Source organism: Anomaloglossus baeobatrachus, chromosome 2, assembly GCF_048569485.1.
Source record: "Anomaloglossus baeobatrachus isolate aAnoBae1 chromosome 2, aAnoBae1.hap1, whole genome shotgun sequence".
Classification (NCBI taxonomy): Eukaryota; Metazoa; Chordata; class Amphibia; order Anura; family Aromobatidae; genus Anomaloglossus; species Anomaloglossus baeobatrachus.
The window spans coordinates 289,813,240-289,831,294 of NC_134354.1; positions in this window are offsets into that span (position 1 = coordinate 289,813,240).

The window sequence follows — 18,055 nt, forward strand, 5'->3', positions numbered from 1 at the left end:
GATTTGTCCGTGTCGCACAACAGATGGGGGCGGGTACCCACGCTAGCGATATCGGTACCGATATCGCAGCGTGTAAAGCGGCCTGAACTCCTCACAAGTCGGTTTTTTGTTGTGCATGGTGCCGTTTATTCAATGGTGGAGGTTACATGTGTGGAGAGGGCTGGTGGGGAGAGGGAGTACACGCCGTACGTGGCAGACGACGGCCGTTTCACACCTGTCTAGGAGCTAGGGCTAGGAGTTTTAGCGGGGAGGGAGGACGCTAATACGTTCTTTCTTGAATGCAACAGCAGACATGATGTCATACCTAATCAGACCAGCTGAAGCACCGGACAGGTGCGAAACGGCCGTCGTCTGCCACGTACGGCGTGTACTCCCTCTCCCCACCAGCCCTCTCCACATATGTAACCTCCACCATTGAATAAACGGCACCATGCACAGAAAAAAACCGGTGAGTGCGATATTTTTTCTATGTTCATACTGAATGACAACTGACCTCTATATATATGCACCCCGGTCTTGCATTGATTCTGGCTCCTGGACAAGAGATTTTTTCCTCAATGGACTTAGTACGTGCTGAGTAGTGCCCTGGATCCTCTTCACAATTGTTGTTAACTCCTCACAAGGTCCATCTCTAACTAACCCACTGGCCATCTGTTACTCCTCCCCTCAGTGAGCTGACCCTGACATGAACTGTTTCTGTTACCAACAAAATCTATCTACATAAGATTCCTATGCTTTACATTCTCCACTCTGCTATATCTGACATGTTAACTCATGTACAGCACATAACACATTACATAAACATTCTCTTTACATTATCGGGCCTCAATGCTAGGGAGCACTGTATGGCACTGGCTCTGCTACATCAAGGAACTGCATCATACTAGCAGCAGAACTTTATAACATTACAATGACAATTGCAATACAGGGGAATAGTGTAACATAGTATGGGTGGAGGTGAACAGAAACAACCTCCTACATGTCTCCTCTCTTAAATGTGGTCATCCTTGACCACAACCTTGCTACACACATTATATATATGAAAAAAAACATTGATTTAGAGTAAACAAATATGATGACCAGAGGCCAAAGTCCATTTTTAGTAAAAACGTTAAAAAGAGTAAAATAGTAAAACAGGCTGCCCGCAGAACATGTGACAGTCGCGGTCCTGGTTCCACTCCTCAGGGTCCACTAGTCCTCTCCTTGTCCCTTCTCTGCGGGTGCAAGTCCCTAACATAGAACACTGTCCAAAAGCACCAGTTGTAGGTAAAGTTCCATGGGGCAAAATCCTTGGTGCAAAGGGGCAATGTCTTCAGAGTGGAGGCCAAGTCCATGGGGCCTGGGCAGTCTCCACAGCACAGGGGATGGACAAGTTTGTCACCGGCCCAACAATTCTGCATTGCAGCAGAGGTGAGTGCAACAGATGCAAACAACTTGGGGAGGGAAAAACATCAACTCAAACTTCGGCCGCTCCAGGCCAACTTCTTCAGGGAGCCAGATCTCCCAACCCGCTCCAACAAGACACTGAACAATCTCGTACTTAGGGTGCAACAAGTACAACAGGGGCCGCAGTGGTATCAGCTCCTCTCACAGCCAATACAAGAATTGTGGACGTCCTTCAGACCCAGGTGGTCTTAGACTTTCATGTATAAGTTCAAATGCGCACCCTGGGTGACGTTCACGATAGACAAGTGACTGACTGACTCGCCCATCTCTTGCCGACCTTCAAGGGCAGATCCCAAGAAACTGGCCTCCATCTCTCTTCTGGGATGGCTGGTGCGCAGCATAAGCGAGGCTCGAATGGCCTTGCTGTGGTTCTCTTCTTCTGCCCACAATACCTCCCAGAACACCCCTTCAGTCATTGCATGGATGAGGACCATCGCGTACCACCCACGGGGCCCACCCTCTTTCACAAAGCAGAGTCAGGCCCCCCAGGTTGGAGCGAGACTCTTGCACACTGAGCAGGCGTTTATATACACCTTCTCCTTGGACCTGTCCTCCTGAATGAACACAGCCACCGATGGTGCTGCCGCCTCGAAGTGCTAGCTGGGTGCGCACACATGTCTCCCACTTCTTCTTCCTTGCAATCACTCGGACCACCTACTTGGCTTCCGCCTGATGCAAGTTCGGGGGCTTCTCGGATGGAGGGTGTCGGGGCAAGGACTTCAGGGTCGAGGGTGCTCTCACCGTGACTTCAGGAACCACAATAGCAAGGAACAGTTGTCTTGAAGGAGTCTCCATTTTACGGACTGCACTCTCCAGGGTGGGTCCTCTTCTGGTTCCTCCTCCCGTTTCTTTAGAGCTGCCACTCATTCCCCATCAACTTCATGGGAATGGTGGGCTCTGTCTGTGAGGTTTTCTGACTTTTTGCCTTGTTTTGTCATTTTGCTTTAATCTGTCTTTTCTTCATTGGACATCTTGCTTCCTGTTCTGTTTCCCTCACCTTTGCCCTCAGACAATATAAATTCCTCAGTTTCTATGTTCCTGCCCTGTTTCCTGCCAATTACCTGCTTAAGCCATCTCAGCTGATGGACCAGTGCTTCTGAATCCTGTTTGCAGTCTGCCTGTAACCTGATCTCCTGAAGTCTTTGGAAGAACTACTTTTCTGCCAGCCTCTGTTTTGGATCTCTGAAACTCGTGTCCACACAGGAACCTTTCTGCTCTGCCATGGACATTTACAAGTACAGTAAGAGAGACTGAATTTTACTTTGACACTTCTGCTGAACTTTGAGGATCCATTCCTGCTTAATTTGTTCCCAGCCTCTGCACCCTGCAACTGTTTAACCCTTCATGTTTTGTGCACTTACTTGTATGAGCACTTACTTGTATGAAGTAATACAAGAACTGTTTAGCAAACCTGTGTCTCTGTGTTTCCCTTGTACCCTTGCACTAGACTCTATACAAACAGTATTTAACACCTTACAATGTCTCTCTGATGCACCCGCCGGGAGCAGATGCTACTGAAAACAGGGCAATTCTTAATCCCCATCGCCTTCCGAGCATACAGGGTACAGGTTTGTGCTCTTTTCCCTCTGTACCACAGATGATGGGTGGTGCTTGCAGTCAGTCCCAGGCCATATCATACCATCTTTGTTTCTACGGCCAACAGTCCTTCCATCTTAGTCTTCCTCACAGCCCGTCTTGAGGGGTTGTGTTGGGAAAGACCCTGCTTGCAGCGCCACTTGTAGGAAGGTGAGGATGTCGAGCAATGGGGGCTCCGCACTCTGACTCTCAAAGCCTGTCAGGCTGAGCCATAGGCTCTTTACCTTACGAGGATACTTTTGGGTTCTTTAACTTGCTTGACTACATAGCCACATCCTCTTCACTCGAACCCTCCTGCAGAACTGATTCCTCACAAGGCCCATCTCTCTAACCAACCCACAGAAGCCTTCTCCTCCGCAGCTATGCTGCAAACGCAGGATCGCAGCACAGTGGCATGACACTCGGTTTACACTCCAGCAGAGCAGGAGCCAAGTGTCATGCAATGCACTCGGAGTAGCGCTTGTGTGGCCCCAGCCTAAAAGTCCAGATCCACGTGGTTTCAAAGGCGCCTGGCCCGGGATTTCGGGTGTTTGATCCGGATAGAGCACTCGACAAAATAAAAAAAAATAAACGAAAAATAAAGAAAATAAGAATGAAGCGAGCGCTTCATACCTACTAAGGCTCTGTCACAGCTGTACACTGCTCCTGCGGCCTTTCCTTCACTTCCTGGGCCGATCATCATTTCTATTGCATATGTATTACTTTCCCTGCCCACCGATCGGCCTGCTGTCTCTGATTGGTTGCAGTGAGACGCGCCCCCAGCCCGTCTCCCTGCAACCAATCTCGGGATCTGTACCTCCCTGATGTCACGCTGTACAAAGGGTTGGTAGGACGTAGTAAAGCGTATTCCCCACTAGGTGGCAGCAGAGTAGTGAGGGAGAGACAAAGTAACACAGTAACAGAAAGGCAGCTGAAGTACAGCAGAGTAACTTCAGCAGGCAGTTACCCGGCAAACCACCAGCGGCAATAGAGTAGTCAAACAGTCAGAGTCTAAAGCCAAGAAAGTCAAGTCACTGCAAAAGGAGGAGCAAAACCAAGTTAGAAAACAGAACCGAGTTGGAAGCCGGGAGATCAGATATGCAGAGGGAAATAGAAACAACATACAGGAGCGGGAAGTCATGGGCTGGGACAGACGAGCGGGGAAGGGTACAGGTCAGGGCACAGTAACAAGGAGTCAGATCAAACAGGAATTCTCACCAGAGCAAGTCACAGGCTGCAGAGCAAAACTATAACCAGCACCAGGATGCAATTGCAGAGACCAGATATAGTGTCACCTGAAATCAGAACGAGGCTGATGGGAGTTAACCCCTGACATGACTAGGCCGGGTCTGGGAAACTCTGGAGCGGAGATTCCTGGTCCTGGATCATGACACCTGATATATTCAATAAGGTGCGCTCACACGTCATGTATGACTCGCACAAGTATCGGATTGCATCACCCGGCACAACCACATACTCTCCGGACAGGGCATAGAAATACATGAAGCTAACCCACTCCCTTTAGGAGACTGTGAGGCCATGCCACGTGATGCGATGCGAGACACGTGCAAGCCATACGGCTCGTGTGAGCGCACCCATATACTAAGTGTATAACTGCAGGAACTGGAGCCGCTGATCTTGGGGGTCTGAACCTCCCTGGTATGTTCTATATATGTTCTATACTTTTTCCGCAGTTTTGTGCAAGGAGGTGCACATTTGGTGCTGAAATGGTCTGCACCAGATTTCAGCATCAAATTTGCACCTCCCGAAGAAAAAACAGTTGTTTTGCATTTTTGGGCCAAGAGATGCAAATTTGATGATGACATTTTTACACTATATTCATGCCCCTAATCTACACCTACACTAGCAGTCGCCGCTGCAAGAGTTTTCCTCTGAGGGCAGATGGTAATGCAGCTAGATTGGTACAGCTCTCCACAGGCAGAGCTCAAGCCCACAGGTAGGTTGGGAATAGTAGTCTCCTGCTGCTGTGCAGCTAAGGTGCGGGAAGGATTGGACGACAAGGGGTTGCAGTTAAAGTTCTTTACTCACTGAGATGCCACCACCTTTGGACTGCCGGACTTCACTGGCATGGGCTCCAGCCGATCCCGGATAGTTCGGAGGTCAGAACCGACGTTTGTTTCTGTGAGTCCTTCCTACTTGCGCTGTGTGAGACCCTGTGGCTTGAAGCTACGCTGGGACCCGAGTCCTTGGATGGGCTCCAATCCTGTCCCGTATAGCAGGCAGCGCGAGTCCGTTACTGGTGCCGCTCTTTTGTCACGACTCCTGGCTTTATATGCTGCTGTGCCCTGGGCACTTTGTGTGGGCCAGAAGACTTGAAATCCTCCGCCTGACGGATTCTGCTGCCGGGACGTGCAGTGCCCACCAGCCTAGGGCTCCACATCCTGTTCTATGCGCTCTTTCCTGAGGGAGCTATGGCACAGCTCTCCCCTCAGCAACCATGTTCTCCCCATGTCTCACTTGTTGCGTGGTCTGTGCGTAACTGTCCCAGACTGCTACAGGCTGTTACTGACTGGATGTCTGTGTGTGCGTGTCACCTTACTCCCCATTGTGTAGCTCCTCCCACCAGGATAATGAACTAGTGGATGGGAGGTCCCATACCTTGTGGTGACCATCTGAATGACCCTACCATAACCCAGTCCCGGTGAGAGGGCAACTAACTGTGTTTTGGTGGACTGTGGTGGTTTACTGGCAATGATCTCCTCTGTACCCGGCATGAATACTACACCTCTGGTGAGGTGCAGTACACTGTGGCAACTGAAGCCTCAGGGGTACCACACTGTCGCCGCTGATCTTGGGGGTATGTACCTCCCTGCTATGTTCTATATACTGGGTGTATAACTGCAGGAGCTGGCGCCACTGATCTCGGGGGTCTGTACCTCCCTGGTATGTTTTATATATGTTCTATACTTTTGCCGCAGTTTTGTGCCAGGAGGTGCACATTTGGTGCTGAAATGGTCTGCACCAGATTTCAGCATCAAATTTGCACCTCCCGAAGAAAAAACAGTTGTTTTGCATTTTTGGGCCAAAGATCCAAATTTGGTGATGAAATTTTGACACTATATTCATGCCCCTAATCTACACCTCTTGGCAAAAAAACACATCAAAACCTCATGAGTTATGATGCAGTAGTGATGCAATTTTTTGCCAGGAGGTGTAGAATGGGTGCAGAAATATGGTGTTAACATTTCAGCACCAAATCTACATCTATTGGCAAAAAAAAAAATGTGTTTTTCTTCCAGGAGATGCAGTTGAGTTCACTGAGTTTATTCAGGTCATCAGAGGTCCTCTGGGGTCAGGTTACCTGCGGTCACAGGTGGAAACCTCCAGCTGTGACCGCAAATAACGGGAGTGACATCACCACTGATTGCTGCAGCTCATTCATTCTCTAGAGCTTACAGCGGGCAGTCAGACTCTATGGCTCTCGCTGTGAGATTAAAATATACAAAGACCATATAAACTTGGTGTGGGGGACAATCAAAATATTTAGACCAAAGAAAAAAAACCCTTAAAAGTACAATTTTATTGATACAATTAAAACATTCCCCAGACAAACAAACACACATAAACAGGACACAAAGTCCCAAATTCGCCAGTGTACAGTAGGACCCTTCTACAGAATTAACAGGTCAAAGTGTCAAAAAAGGGGGGAAATCAACTGTCCCTAAAGAAGGGTGAGCCAACGATGGCTCACCCTTCTTTCCCTCCGCTGATTTAATGTGCAGCTGATCTGGGAAAGGGGGGAGTGTGGGAAAGTTGCACTTATAAAAGACTTGCCATCGTCGAGCGGGGGCGCCACAGCGTCTAGGTTTAGGGTGCCAACCTCCGCGGTGAGGTAGGGCCACTACAGGTAACTCTTGGCCACACCCTGGTTGCACTATTAGCAATTGCTCTGATACTCTTACACAATGCTGGACTGATCAATGAACAGTATTAACCGGTTGTTCAATAGGGACAATAGTTTATTAAAGCGGAGAAATATGTTTTTTTTTTATATTTTATTCCAAATAAAGGATTTTTTGTGTTTATTTACCTACACTTACAGATTAGCGATTGGGTGTCATAGATGCTGCCATCACTAATTCAGGACTTTGAGGCTGCTGTGGGCTGTAATTTACTCCTTATTACCCCGATGCCCCAGGGCAATCGGGAAGAGAGGGGTAAAGCGCCAGGATTGTCACATCTAATGAATGCGATAATTCCGGGCGGCTGGAGGCTGATATTTTTAGGCTGGACCTCCCCAGCCTCAGAATACCAGCCCCAGCTGTCAGCTTTATCTTGGCTGGGTATCAAAATTTGAGGCAACCGCACATCATTTTTTAATCTTTTTTATTTAAATAATTGAAAGAAAAAAAAAGCCGCATCTGGTTCCTCTTAGGCTGGAGTCACACTTGCGAGGGACTCTCACGAGTCTCGCATCGCATCACCCGGCAGTCGCAGACTCTCCTGACAAGAGCGGGTTGGCTGCATGTATTTCTATGCAGCTGCACGCTCATGTCCAGAGAGCATCAGGCCATGCTGGGTAATGCGATGCGAGACTCGCGCACGTCCCTCACAAGTGTGACTCCGGTCTTATTTTGCTACAGAGTCAAGATAAAGCCCGACAGCTGGGGGCTGCAGCCTGTGGCTGTGGGCTTTGTGTAAATCAGATTTTATTCGAATAAAGAACATGTTTACAAGTTATAGGATAGGCAACATATGATATACAGTAGAATAACTCAAATCTTGGAGGTAATAAGTAATACAACACTTTTCTACTTGCATAATAATTCCTTTCATTACACACTTCAGGTCAGACCATCATCACCCATGTAATAGCTTTGCTTTGGAGATGATGCCCACTGGGTGACCAACAATCCGACCCCCATACAAAAATTTATGCAGCCTCGTTTACAAACGGGAGGCAACGTAGATGCACAAAGTCCCTGAGATGACAATCCTTTCTAACAATGGAAACATAACATAAAATGTACAAAGAGGAAAGAAAGATGAGAAAGGAGGAAATGTAGGGGGAGAGGGAAAAGAAAAGAAGGACGAAGAAGATGTCTCGACTGGGTCGTGTGCAGCCCCCGGCACTTTTGTTATGTGGAATGGACAATCACAGAGGTCTCACGCCCTCAACTGAAGCTTGAAGCCATAGTACCAGGTCTGGTGTCTCTCTATACATAATCCATGGCGCCCACAGTCTGAACACTCGTTCCCCCAAGTCAGACGCCTGGCCGACCAGCTCCTCCATCCTATAGATCTGGTTCATCTCGGCCACCAGTTCAGCCCGCGAGGGCACTTTGGTCTGCCTCCAGTACCTTGGGATTAATCTCCTTGCCCCCGTCAAAAAATGCCTTAACAGGCTTCTCTTGAAGTTGGCGATCGAGATATTGCTTAAGGATAGAAGAGCCAGTTCCAGCGTTGGCTCAAACCTAGTGGATGATACTTTATTCAGAAGGGCAAACACGTCTAGCCAAAAATATTGTATGAGAGGACAAGATCACCACATGTGGATGTATGAGTCTCTATCGTTTGAGCATCTCCAGCAGCATTCTTCAGAGACAGATGGGAACATGGAATGAATTCTGGGGGGGCAGTGATACCACCTAGAAACTATTTTGTAGCCCCGTTCCTGTGACGCTACATCCAGCGACGACTTGTGGGTAAAGAGTAATATTTTTGAGCGTGCCTCACGCGTGAGGGGTCTCCCCAAATCTACCTCCCATTTCAAGAAGAAAGGGGCATCATCCTCCCATCCAGACAACTCAATCTGGAACATTTTGTATAGCAGGGCAATGGTGTGTTCCAGAGGCTCTCCCCCCAGACACAGAGACTCAAAGGGCGTCAAGGGCCTATAAAAGTTACCGTATTTTTCGCTTTATAAGACGCACTTTTGTTCCCCCAAATTTTGGGGGACAGTAGGGGGTGCGTTTTATAAGCCGAATATACGGGGGGGGGGGTATATATATATATATATGTACACTGCAGGGTCCAGGGGAGGTGGGGGCAGCAGCTCTGGAGCACAGGGGAACGCTGCGGGCTGCAGCCTTTGATCTCCTGCTCCCGCTCATATAATATGCACAGCCGCTGTCCATCTCCAATGGTGCTGAAATCGCACGCAGTGAGGGGCTGGGGCAGCGGTGCATATTATATGAACCTGCGCTCCCCTGTGATGGCACATACCCCCCCTGTGTTAGATTTGGCCCTCAGGCTGCTGCTCATTCTAAAATAAAAAATCTTTACTTACCCCTGCAGCGTTTCTCTCCGTGTCCCTGCTTCCACTGTGATCAGGCAGGCAGAGATCTCAGGCTGCTGTGCCGATCACATGACCGCACTGAGAACCAGGAAGTGGAGAAAGAGAAGCACGGAGGGAGACAGGAGGGAGATAAACGCTGGAGGAGGTAAGGAAAGAGGGTTTTATTTTACTATGGGCAGTAGCCTGGGGGCGATATCTAACACAGGGGGACTTGTGTGATCTATAGGGGTCATGGGCAGCACTATGGGGGCGATATCTAACACAGGGGGACTTGTGCGATCTATAGGGGCCATGGACAGCACTATGGGGGCGATATCTAACACAGGGGGACTTGTGCGATCTATATAGGGGCCATGGGCAGCACTATGGGGGCGATATCTAACACAGGGGGACTTGTGCGATCTATAGGGGCCATGGGCAGCACTATGCGGGCGATATCTAACACAGGGGGACTTGTGCGATCTATATAGGGGCCATGGGCAGCACTATGGGGGCGATATCTAACACAGGGGGACTTCTGCGATCTATATAGGGGCCATGGGCAGCACTATGGGGGCGATATCTAACACAGGGGAACGTGTGCAATCCATAGGGGACCATAGGCAGTACAGGGGAATGTGTGCAATCCATAGGGGACCATAGGCAGCACAGGGGAATGTATGCAATCCATAGGGGACCATAGGCAGCACAGGGGAATGTATGCAATCCATAGGGGCCATAGGTAGCACAGGGGAACGTGTGCCATCACAAGGGGGCTATATTCAATATAAGGGGGCCATATCCAGATTAAGGGGGCTAATTTTAGGATGGGGGGCTATGAGGGACATATATCCTATATGATTTGTTGAGGGACACTGGCATTATAAGATGGACCCCATTTAACACTAAAAAAAAAAAATTCTCTTTTCCTTCACCAAATTTGGGGGTGCGTCTTATAATCAGGTGCGTCTTATAAAGCGAAAAATACGGTAGTTTGTGGTGAAAGGGAGTTAATAAAGCTCTTCAATTGCTCATAACCAAACCAAGCTCCTGCGGGAGTGCGGTTGTCAGGAAAGAAAGAATGAAGGGGCCTCATACCCACATTGGACACTAGATCCCTCATTATGGACACCATGCCACTGGACATGTGAAGAAATATGTTGCCTATTAAATCTGTCGGGAGTAGAGAATTATTATGTAAAGGTGTCAGTGGTCCAGATATAGTGGAAATGCCCAGGAGTGCGTTCGAACTCCTGAGAAATGAGGACAAGTTCTTTACGAGGAATGGCCTGCCTTGAGTGCACGGGTGCGAGGGGGCTGGCAACCACAACGCTACGAGAGGGGCGCAGTCTGTCTGAGATATCTCCACCTCCACCCAGCGCTTGGAGGTTTTGTTATGGTAGAGATCCAGAAGGCATGTTCCCAATGAAGCAAGGTGATATTTTTTGAGGTCTGGAAGGCCTGCCCCCCTCCGCAAGTCTAGGTTTGTTCAGGACTCTATAGGCCAGCCGAGGGCGTCTGTGTGCCCAGATGAATCTGGTTATGGCCGTTTTTAATCGTGAAAAAAGGGAAGCTGGCAAGGGTATGGGAATTGCCTGGAAAAAATATAACAGACGAGGCAGAATATCCATCTTTATGGCATTTATCCTGCCTAACCAGGATATTGGCAGCTTATTCCATTTCAGGAGATCCGCCTCTATCTTCCCCAAAACTTTAAGGATATTAGCTCCGTTCAAGGATGAGACATCAGCAGTCAAGTCAATGCCAAGATATGACAATGATTTCCCTTGCCACCTAAAGGGGAACGACGCTCGAAGCTGATCGGTCACCTGGTGCGTAAGGGAAATACTAAGCGCCTCCGACTTGTGCATGTTCATTTTAAAATTGCTCAAAGAGCCAAATCTGTGAAGTTCCAACATAATGTTCGGTAGGCTCATCACTGGATTTGTTATGAACAGCATCAAGTCGTCGGCGAAGAGAGCTAGTTTATCCTCCCTGCGCGGAGCCGGGAACACTTTAATTGATTGGTTGGACCTTATTGCCACAGCCAAGTGTTCCATTGTGAGAACATAGAGCAGGGGGGACAACGGGCACCCCAGCTGCGTTCTGTTCTTGATGTCAAAGGAATGGGAAATACCCCCGTTAAACTTAATCTGAGCAGAGAGTATATAAAGCTGAGATCCTATGTAGCATTGTTTGCTGCAGACCTGCCGCCTCAAGGACCTGGAACATGAACTCCCAGTGCACCCTGTCAAAGGCCTTTTCTGCGTCCACCGACAGGATGCACGTGGGTAATCCAGTCCTCCACACTCTATCAATCAGGGATATTGCACGTATTGTGTTATTTGTGTTAACAAATCCTACTTGATCAGTGCTAATCAGACAGGGAAGAAGCGGCTGCAGTCTATTTGAAATGAGCTTGGCATACATTTTAATATCTATATTGATCAATGATATTGGTCTATAGCTCCCGCACTGGGAGGGGTCTTTACCTGGCTTGGGGAGGACAATTATGTGGGCTGCCAGTGCCTGTTTCGGGAAGGATCCGCCATTGGATACGTAATTACAAGTGGACAAAAATCGGGGGTTCAATTGGTCAATAAAGCGCTTATAGAAACCCGCTGTAAACCCATCAGGCCCTGGGCTTTTCCCAATCTTTAAATCTTTAATGACGTCTGTTACCTCCTCTAATGAGAAGTCCTCCTCTAGGCCTGTGGTTATTATTGGGTCCAGCTCTGGTAATTTGGTAGAGCGAATATACGTTTTTATTTTCTCTATTAATTGTTGTTTAGGGAGATCAGAAAAATGACCCTTAATATTGTATTAATTTTGATAATATTCCCTAAAGCATTGTAATATCCCCTTTATGTTCTGGATTTTTTTCCCCTGTTTATCATTTATGAATGGTTCGTGAGTAGCCAAGTTGCGGGGGTGTAGTGCTCTGGACAGAAACCTGCCACTCCTATTCCCATACTGGTAGAACTTGCCCTTAAGTCTTTCCCTCCAGCATCGTGTTCTCTGGTCTAAGATGGACAGTAGTTTCTGCCTGGCTGTAGATTGACCAAATATGTCCTGCGCATTTGTGCATTTGTGGGCGGATTCTAGGTCAGAGATCTGGGAAGAAAGCGTTTTGATCTTCTCCATTCTTTCCTTTTTAAGCCGACTGCCATGTTTTATGAGGACTCCTCTCAAGACACATTTTAATGCCTCCCACTTCATGGATGGGGCAGATTGGTCAGCCATGTGATCCAGTGTGAAGTTTGAGATTGTCTGGGTCACGTCTGCCAAGCATAACGTATCCTGCAATACAGTGCCTACAAGTAGTATTCAACCCCCTGCAGATTTAGCAGGTTTACACATTCGGAATTAACTTGGCATTGTGACATTTGGACTGTAGATCAGCCTGGAAGTGTGAAATGCACTGCAGCAAAAAAATAATGTTTATTTCTTATTTTTTTTAAATTGTGAAATGTTTATTCAGAGGGTCATTTATTATTCAACCCCTCAAACCACCAGAATTCTGTTTGGTTCCCCTAAAGTATTAAGAAGTATTTCAGGCACAAAGAACAATGAGCTTCACATGTTTGGATTAATTATCTCTTTTTCCAGCATTTTCTGACTAATTAAGACCCTCCCCAAACTTGTGAACAGCCCTCATACTTGGTCAACATGGGAAAGACAAAGGAGCATTCCAAGGCCATCAGAGACAAGATCGTGGAGGGTCACAAGGCTGGCAAGGGGTACAAAACCCTTTCCAAGGAGTTGGGCCTACCTGTCTCCACTGTTGGGAGCATCATCCGGAAGTGGAAGGCTTATGGAACTACTGTTAGCCTTCCACGGCCTGGACAGCCTTTGAAAGTTTCCACCCGTGCCAAGGCCAGGCTTGTCCAAAGAGTCAAGGCTAACCCAAGGACAACAAGGAAGGAGCTCCGGGAAGATCTCATGGCAGTGGGGACATTGGTTTCAGTCAATACCATAAGTAACGTACTCCACCGCAATGGTCTCCGTTCCAGACGAGCCCGTAAGGTACCTTTACTTTCAAAGCGTCATGTCAAGGCTCGTCTACAGTTTGCTCATGATCACTTCGAGGACTCTGAGACAGACTGGTTCAAGGTTCTCTGGTCTGATGAGACCAAGATCGAGATCTTTGGTGCTAACCACACACGTGACGTTTGGAGACTGGATGGCACTGCATACGACCCCAAGAATACCATCCCTACAGTCAAGCATGGTGGTGGCAGCATCATGCTGTGGGGCTGTTTCTCAGCCAAGGGGCCTGGCCATCTGGTCCACATCCATGGGAACATGGATAGCACGGCCTACCTGGAGATTTTGGCCAAGAACCTCCGCTCCTCCATCAAGGATCTTAAGATGGGTCGTCATTTCATCTTCCAACAAGACAACGACCCAAAGCACACAGCCAAGAAAACCAAGGCCTGGTTCAAGAGGGAAAAAATCAAGGTGTTGCAGTGGCCTAGTCAGTCTCCTGACCTTAACCCAATTGAAAACTTGTGGAAGGAGCTTAAGATTAAAGTCCACATGAGACACCCAAAGAATCTAAATAACTTGGAGAAGATCTGCATGGAGGAGTGGGCCAAGATAACTCCAGAGACCTGTGCCGGCCTGATCAGGTCTTATAAAAGACGATTATTAGCTGTAATTGCAAACAAGGGCTATTCCACAAAATATTAAATCTAGGGGTTGAATAATAATTGACCCACACTTTTATGTTGAAAATTTATTAAAATTTAACTGAGCAACATAACTTGTTGGTTTGTAAGATTTATGGATCTGTTAATAAATCCTGCTCTTGTTTGAAGTTTGCAGGCTCTAACTTATTTGCATCTTATCAAACCTGCTAAATCTGCAGGGGGTTGAATACTACTTGTAGGCACTGTAAGTTCTCATTGAGGCGCCATGTGAATCCTGGCCTTTCTGCTTTGCCAAGTTGTATGGAAAGATATATAGGGGCGTGGTCGGACCAAAGGATGGAGCCTATCTTTGTGTTTAAGTGGAAATCTAGGAGTGTCTGGGATATGAAGAAATAGTCAATCCTGCTGTAAAGTCGGTGTGGCATGGAGTAGTAGGTTTAGTCTCTCGTGTCTGGGTGAAGAACCCTCCAGGCGTCCACCAGCTTCAGGCCCTACAGCTGTCTTTTAACTTTATGTATAGAGGAGTGAGGATATGAGGACTTACCCGAGGAGACATCCATGGACGGATCCATTGGCAAATTGAAGTCGCCACCGAGTATCACAGGAAGGGGACCTGTGAAGTCCTCCAGTAATGTCCGACATCTGGCTCCGAACCCCTGCTGGTCCTTGTTGGGAAAGTACACATTAGCTATCACAAAATTGTGGGAAGCCCAAGAAACTCTAAAGGTCCAGTCACACATAACGAGATCGTGAACGAGATCGCTACTACGTCACACTTTCTGGATCGTTTATGAGTCGTTGTTGAAATCGCATGTTGGGTGTCACACATAACGAGTTTATGAACGAGCATGCGTCCCGTATAACGATCTTTCAAATCGTTGGGACCCTGTCACACAGCAACTATGTTAACGATTCCAATCCCATTAGGGGCGTAGTAAAATGCAGTGAGTCACGTAGGCATGCATTTGCGTCGCCTTTTCCATACCCCCCTCCGCTTTCATTGGCGGCCAATACTGCGTTCTGATTGGGCGGCCGGGCGTCGCCTTTTCCACACCCTCCGCTCTGATTGGTGTCCAATACTGCCTTCTGATTGGGCATGCAGGGGGCGTATCTAGCGGTTACATTTTGGATCGCGTCACCCTTTGTCACTTCTTTTGCGCTTTGCTTTGAGATAGAACCTGCGTCTCCACCCTGATTCCTTCGTCCATTGTACCGGTCGCTTTGTTGGTGTGTTTTTCGGATCGAAGCCGCAGCTGCACCTGGAGATATCCCTGCAGTGCTCTCGAGTGTCGGTGAGATCGTATTTGCGATTCCGCTTGGATTCTACATTGATAGACAGATATACACTTCTTTGAAAAGGTAGGTCTTTTTTTTGGGGGGGGGGGGCTTATTTTTGATTAATGTTCTTGCTGTCAGATATATGTTAATATTTATTATGTGAGTTAATTAAAGTTGCTGGCTTTTATCTGTGTGTGTATAATGCCTTTTAAAGAGGGGTCTCTCCATAGTGCTGTTTGTAATGTGTCCTATCCTAGCATCGCTGGCTCTTTTGTCTCTCAGCTACAGCCGCCATTTTGTGTTTCTGCCACACATAGGGGCGGCCATTTTAGTCTCTGCCACACCATAACCCAAAATTGTGATCGGTTTATTGCAACTTCTTTTATGTTTACATATACATTTTTCATTCTTTATTTCAGATGGCTTATTATAACAAAGAAGACTTTGTGCGTGAGCTTCTGGATTTGTATAAATCACTGCCCTGCTTGTGGAGAATCAAATCCGCAGAATATTCTGACAGAATAAAAAAACAAGCCGCCTATGCCCAACTGGTGGAGCTTTTTAAAAAACACAGTGGAGGCGAGGCGGTGGATGCCAAACTTGTAAAAAAGAAAATACAAGGCTTGAGGACTGTATACAAGAAAGAAGCTAATAAGGTGGACAAATCCAAAAAGTCAGGGGCCGGCACTGACCAGGTGTATGTTTCACCTTTGTGGTATTTTAATCTCCTTGAATTCACAAGGGACCAGGAGCTACCTCGAAGGATGGAAAGCTCCTACCAACCAAACCAAGACCTGGAAGCAGACATCCCAATCGATGACATCCCGATCGATGACAACACCTCCGCTGTTGTAGATGTAAGTACCTTATTTGCTTCACGGTACATAGCATTCAAACTTTTTATGTACATGCCATTGAGGAATACAAAATAGTAACTTCTTGTTACCATGATTTATTGTGCAGTTTTGAAGTTATCCCTTCCAGTTCAGATAAGTACACTCCAATACAATTTTGTCACACTTAAATTAAATTTCATAACTATTAATGTATGACTTTTAATTAACATTTATTTTTCTGTTCCCGCAGAACCCTCAGACAGATATGGTGAGGCCCCAATTGAATGAGAACCCCACCACATCTATCGAGCCTATTGTGGAGGATAATGAGGCACCTGCACCCTCTGGTGAAATGCGGCGAACATATTTCCGCAAAAAGAAGGCCACCACCCCTGTGACATCCGCTGAATTTTATTCTTTGGCAACCCAACTGCTATCACAGCCAAAAAGCACTCCAGTTGATAGCTTTGCCACATTTGCATCAGACAGACTCAGCAAATTGGATTCCACACAGAGGGAGCAAGCAGAGAGACTAATGTTTGAAGTCCTAAGAAAGGCAGGCCGAGGAGAACTTGATGACACTGACACTATATGCAAGATGAACCAGCCCCATCATTCTACTACATGGATTCCTCACCAGCCCCTGCGAAGTACACCAAAGAGGATGCATCCACCAAGCTTGCAGCTTGACCTCCCCCCACAGTATCCCCCCCCACAGTATCCCCCCCCACATTATCCCATGTATTCAAATGATTCATTTTTAACCCAACTGTCATCTCCCACCCGGCCAGAATATGTCAACCAATATGAAGAGGGCAACAAAATTTTGTTATTGTTGTTGTTTTGTTATTTGAGTGTAATTTTAATTGATTGTTCTATTTTCATTGTAATAATAAATTTATGTTGGTTCAATCTTGCTGCCTGCTTTACTTAATTCAGCATATGGTTGTGATGCCCTGGCAAAACACGGTAGTTACAGAGATTGTACCATACTCCACCCTCATTGGCATACCACCACACAACCCCCACACTCATGTACACCAAACAACCAGTAAAGCCTAGTCACCCCCTCGTGGATAATGGGATTGGTGCATCTATACAGATGCCTACATGTAATATGATGTTTGTGAGTGGTGAGTTTGTGAGTGGTGATAGCTGTTAACTTGCTTTATGCAATGAGACATACCAAACAGCAGATATCAATTTCAAATTTTTTATCACACATGTACATATTTACACGAAAAAAAAAAAAAAATCCCCGTTAGTTGCTGCTGCCCTCCCCTTGGCCAGCCACATAACGGGCCAGCATCGCCGCATGCCGCCCCACTTTGGCCATCATCCTCCTCTGGGCTGACATCATTCGTCTTTGGGACGCGACGATGTTCGCTTGGGAGGACAGTAGGTCAGCCAAAGTGGGTATGCCTATGGAGGGAATGGTAAAAGTTATAAATCATAATTTTTATTTCTGCTTATTATTACAAAGTAGGAGATTCATGACTTACGGTTATCCCCCTCGTCCGATATAGACGGACTAATGGACCCTGGACTACCATCTATGAAAACAAAAAACACTTTATAGTACTCAACAGCTTTTTGTTTTGCACTTTATATGGAGTTTATGTTATATGAAAAAATTACCGGGGGCCGATCCGGCCGGTGGCTCCTGTGGGTGCTCCTCCTCCTCCTCCTCTGGTGGCTGTAGCTCCACCGGGGGCTCGGGCTCATCATGGGGCACATGCTCCTGTTGGGGCTCTCCCTCCTCTGCGGCCCCTTGCTCCCCCTGGGGGTTCTTAAGAAAATATAAAGTTTAATGTGGTTGCGTTATGATACATATAGGACTGTGGGGGGTACATTAAAATATATGGCGGACTACGTAGCCTACCTTATACATGGACTATGGGGGTGCATTAGAACACATTGTGGACTATGTGGTGCAGTATAATATATGGAGAACTATGGGGTGAATTAAACTACATGGAGAACTCTAGGAAATTAATTACAGTTCATGGAGGACTATGGGATGCATTATA